Below are 6,080 nucleotides of genomic sequence, written 5' to 3'. Positions count from 1 at the left end.
ATATACATAAATAAAGAAAAGCAGCGTGCTAATCGGGAGCCCTTTACCGGTCAACACGGAGAGAAGTGCGGGTTGCCTGAAGTTTTTAGTCTTAGTGTTCAGTGAATTGTTCCAAGTGAAATCCTGCCGAATTATAGCCTATACATAGAGACTTACAAGTTTTTTCACATGATAAATTGGAGAACAAGATGCTCGAGCCGTGTGTTTTATGAATGGACGACAGCTGGATTCAAAAGAACATGAAAATTACTGGGGATGATAGCGCCGTAGAACTCGGCTGCAGTGACCGATGTGGCCTTCCACTTAACGCATCAGAAAGGATATCAGAGCAAGCTCTTAGTTGTTCACTCAAAGGGCGGACGATGTAATTTCTGAGGCTTGCTTCACTGCTATGACCGGAGATCGCCATGATGACCTAGGTGAGAAGGACCCCAGTATGGCCGCAGTCGCTCAGACCTCATTATAATTTATATAAATTTTAACGGTTATGCCAGTTTAGGTTTTTTTTTTATCGACTCGTGAATAGATTACACGGATCGCCCAAATCGACAATTCAGTTTTACGACTCGTTATGATCCGTGATTTTGGACAATCCGCTAAGGTACCGCGTATCAATCAATATCAACGATCATTCAAAATTAGTAAACCAAGTTTGCGTCAAAATTTCCAACCAAGTAAAATAGAAGAGTTACCGAGTCACGCGATGATTAATGCGCCCGAAACCTATTTAAGTCCCTACAACGTATAAGGTAACTAATACACAAATAGAATTGAAAAAGATTGAAATAACGAATCCGAGGGACTCGTAATGTAACCGCATACTGAGGAAGTGAGAACACTTCACAAGGTTTTTTACCCATATTATTAACTCGGCATCAGTTCAGCAAAATAAAATGTGCAATTTCTATTTTTTAGGTACAATGGGGCCCAAGTGAATACATTATAGACTGCCACGATCTACGGGGTCATTTGGCTCCTTTCATTTTACAGTCTACATATACTAAATATGTTCAGTTAAGAGCTTTTTTCTAAGTATGTTAAATTACTTGTATAATTCACCTTACATTTTGTGTAAGGAAAGTATAATTTTTATTACACACATGGATAAGAAAGAGAAATATACTGAACAGTATACAATCCTTATTCAACAAAATCATTATACATCAATATCTAGTTCCGTATACACAATGTATGATAGTTCATTACACTTCCTTATATTGGGCATTTCATGCAGTCAAGAAACATTGGTCGAGTAGGTTCGAGGGAAGGTTTTTTAGTTGAATATGAATTGAGAATCGGTATACAACTAGCCAAGATAAAACTCTTTGGTAGAAGTATTATTTAGACGGATGATTGAAGACTTCTGGAAATTTAGACTTTTATCATTTTTGTCTCACCGTGATGGATATGAACCTACGGGCTCGTGATAGCCCCCCTACCCTCCCCCTCACCCTCATTCATCATCGACGACTGTTTTAAATAGCTACAGAAATAAGTAAGTCGACAGGGTATTAGAGACCATAGTCCACTTAAAAAGCCACTCCCTCCTCTGTGAAATATTTTATTGCTGCCACTTTGGCAAGAATGTGCGCTCTTTGTCAAATCGCTGTAGAGCTATTTTGGGAAGATATATCAGCGATGTATACATATACATACATACATATACTTTATTTAATCTCGAATTTGGAGTAGCTAAAGAATTAGCTAGTATCTTCGAGTTACAAGTATAATTCTAAATACTACTAAAATGTAAAATGTAAAATGTAAAATTGTAACATTCTAAAATTTAACTATGAGAAAGAGTCATACTGTAGAATCTTGCGCTTGAAATCAGAAAAGCCAGACGTTCTAAAAGAGTCCGGAAGAGAGTTCCATAGTTTTGAAGCCATATATGAAAAGGAGTGAAGACCATAAGTAGTAGGTTTTGTAGACGGTAGAGACAAAATATAATTTCCGCGTAGATTATAGGATACAGACCGGAAACTAAACATATTCTTTAGATAGCCTGGATAGCAGTTAAAAAACAAGCTCTTGTACAATATAATTAAGAAAGTCTGAAGGCGTCTTTTATACAGAGATTTGGAGTTAACTTTGCTGAGTAGAGAGTCATAGGGAGAATTATAATCCTGCAAGATAACTCTAAGAATTCGCTTGTTTAAAGTATCTATCTTCTCAGTACTACGTGCACCACAAAAGTGCCATACAGACGAACAATAGTTAAAATGTGGCATAATAAAAGCCTTATACAATCTTAGTAGAGTATCTTTAGAGATAAGTTTACGAAATCTTAGCATTACATTGAACTGGCCATTTATCTTCTTACAAATAGTTGATATATAATTATCAAAACGCAACCTATTGTTAATATTTATTCCAAATATATCCAAAGAATCTTTTAATGGAAAAGAGAAGGAGTGGCCTGTTTTTCCCAAGACTATAGCCTGGTGTTTTGTCTCATTTACAATCATTGTATCGGAAGAAAATTACTCTTACGCTGTAAATCACCGAAGTTGATCGTCTCTCACCGTTACATGCGCTAAAGTAATTTTTTGCCCATTGGGTAATTTTTCTCCGTAATGATTTTATGATCGATTTTAATTGAACTCCCCATCAAGGAGACTTTCTATTTAACTGTGGCAGAAGCGATGGTCACAATTCCCATATAGTGCACCTTTTCGTGTGGCCAATTGAAGTTATTTAAGGCTAACATCTTTCTAGACAGATTTTTAAAGAAAGTTTCCACAATGTTGCTAACGGTCTGGGATCCCACGATGATTGCATCTCGAGGAATCTTTGGATCTAATTATAAAGACTGAAAAGTCAGTCTCCATGTTTCCGATCATATTCACTTTCTAAAAAGTCATTCTCGGTATTACAATATTAGACTTAACGCGTAATCAGAAAATGTTAACTGGCTTATTTTTGAGAACTCTGGTTTGGGGAACATTCCATCCGTCTAGCAGGAAGAAGAATCGCCCAGACTAGGTGTGTATCATCTCTTAAGCAAATAAATTGACACATGTCTTTGGGAAAATGAAATTCAAGTAACCTTATGCTCTCTTACTATTTAAATTTTCTCAGCCTTTACTAGTCTTCAAAAGTGAAATGGTCAAGACGGACTAATTCTGGGACTCAACTAGATTTTTTTGCTGGATTGCTGATTTAAGGTTACTGTCAACATGAGAGGGTGCCCACACGGAAACATCGTCCCACGTGCGCCTCTATACAATAAACCATGATGCATACATACATAAACTTTATCTATATACTCGAATTTTAGAGTGGCTCTATGTAGGTAATAGATAAATGAAAAGGTAATCTATAAATATATGTATACAAAATAGTGATAATAATGATAATGATAAAAATAATAATAATAATAATAATAATAATAATAATAATAAAAATACATAAGAGTAAAGAAAAGAAAATATCATTTTCAAATTCTCAATCTTAAGTTTACGTATGTCAAGCAAAAAATAATCTCCTTAAAGGTAACATCCTGTAGTTTGGTTTTAAACTCTGCAAAGAAACTATTACGAAAATAATTAAACAATAGAGTGTTTCTTTCGAGGAACTATCGGCTGATAGTTGCCCCGCGGAAATTTAATGTTCTTAAAACAAATATGCTGGTTTTAAGAACATTAAATTTCCAAGGGGCAACTATCAGACCGATAGTTCCGAGACATAAACACTCTATTGTCTTTATTGTTCACCACTAAATTTTCTTCCGCGCCTACAGCTTGTAACAAATGTCAATAATTCGCAACCGTACATTGGCTAAATAATACGTTATACCTGTCAGAATTGAAAAGTCGCTGTTTTTTCGATCTGCCTAACTTCACGGCCGTCAAACTATTCAAAACTTTTCACGGATGAGTACTATCAATCCAGGTATTTTCCGCGGACGGGCACCATCCATCCGGCTATTTTCCGCGGGCGGGCACTATGGGCTGATAGGGTCTCTCCACGGATGAACACTATCGCGTCACGTGATCGATTTAATCCAATAATAACCGGTGAGAATTTAGTGGTGAAGTATAAAGGCTGATAGTTCGTAAAGAAACCGTTTGGGGCTGCGTCGGTGGGGGTAACGAAATAATTTGGATATATGAACAAAGTTGAAATGGTAAATTGGCCACCGTAACGATCGCAAAAGCTCACGTTTCAAGCGTTAGCCCCTCGTCGGAGCGACTAGAGAAATTGTGGGTTGTATGTCCTTTTAAAGGCAGAGAATGGAGCTACGCTATTGGTGGGAACATGGCAACGAGAAAAACATGAATAAATTAGTGGAATGAAAAGCGTTCGTTGATACCTGTGAGATTTAGACTGCCGGTTTGAAAGATGAGCTTTTGCTGAAGAGTTTTACGGCTTTCCGTGCTACCTAAGTATAAGGAAAGACCGCAGATTGCCATATGTTGCTTAGAATGATTATTACGAGAATAGTCTGGCAGTGCATTCCACTGCTTAGCTGAGAAGTAAGAAAAGGAATGAAGACCAAAGGTAGTTGTTTTAGGTTTACTAAGTGAAAGAATTTAGTTACCATGAAGGTCATAGGAAGAGGACCGGAGTGAAAACATATTCTTCATATAAACAGGAAAATGAGCGAGAAACAAACTCTTAAATAACAGTATGAGGAAATCATGAACGTGCTTCCAAAACTAGTGCTTATAGCGTATAGACTTTGAAAATAACAAGAGTTTTGATGGTTTTCATTTTTTGGTTCGGCCGGTGAAACCCTAATAAAATTGACGGCGTTTGTTTAACTGAATTACCAGTCTTCAAGCTTTCACAGACATCCAAACAAACTGGACAAGACTAAAAAAGATGTGAGGCTTTTTTGATATTTCTATTGGTTCCAGAGAGAGTCGATCGATAGTGAAGTCGGAAAAAAAGAAAATATTTCGACCAATATTCCGCCAATTCTCGTCAAAATCTAACAAAACTACATACCCTTTGAATTCGTTAACTGAAACAGACATCAAGTTTGCGGCCTCCAAAGAAATTTAGTTTAGGTTTTTGTCGAAAGTCAAGGGTAACGTGTCAAGGGTTCAAGAAGAGTAATCGTTCTCTATTATCTATTCATTTAGTTTTTTTTTTCTTATTTTTACATGTCAGAAATGTCCGAAAGTTAACTCGCGCGTGTCTTCTTTTCTACTTGCACATGTTTCAGTGCGTTATAAAGTTCGAGGAGAAGGATTTTTGTCAGTGTGTTACTGTCTAATTAATCTTTGTTTCGATTTGTTGGATGTCTTTTGAAAGCTGGCATGCTAGATATTGAAAATAAACTGGAGAATTTAGGGTTTGAAGTGACATTCAATCCGCCTGAATACGGGGATTGCTTCTACACCTCGGCTGCACAGACTCTTGGCATTGAAACCCAGAGATCAGTTAAAGAACATGACTCATATCTCAATGTTTTGGTAAACGTGATAAATCGTGATTCCCTCCTTTTGTGCGGTGCAGTACAACTGTTAACGAAATATATAAATCGAGGTCAGACGAAAGTCCGGGAAAACCCTCAGAAATTGCCAGACTCAGTCCTAAAAAAGAAAACAACGTTTCACTGCAAACGCATCTCCGAGTTTGGAAATACGTTTGTTCAAAAAAAATAATTGAGGAAGGGAAATCAGTGAAATATTGGGATCATTATCAATAGCTGGGAACAGACCCTTATATAAAACCACCATGACATTTTATTCAAAACCCCCTTATGTAAATCGTCATTGTTACATAGCGACAATATAGAGGTACAAATATAAAACCCCTGGATGTCAAGTACGGTTCTGACCTTGACGATCGACGATCGATATCAACATCTGCGCGCAGACCCATAGATGTAACATTTTACCATCGCAATAAACAACTGGACGCACGTGTAACATGGATGTGACATTTTAAGTTCAATTAATCAATATCAACATCTGGGCAAAGAATACGCACTGTATGTAAAGACTTACGATCAACACAGACCCCTAACCGTAAGATACTCAGATAAGTAGCAACATCTGCCTACAGCCCATCATGTAAGACACATTGATTAAAACCCATGGATGTAAGAAACAACGAACAATATCAAC

The sequence above is a fragment of the Stylophora pistillata genome, chromosome 1, assembly GCF_964205215.1.
Source record: "Stylophora pistillata chromosome 1, jaStyPist1.2, whole genome shotgun sequence".
Lineage (NCBI taxonomy): Eukaryota > Metazoa > Cnidaria > Anthozoa > Scleractinia > Pocilloporidae > Stylophora > Stylophora pistillata.
This window is presented reverse-complemented; position numbering follows the sequence as displayed.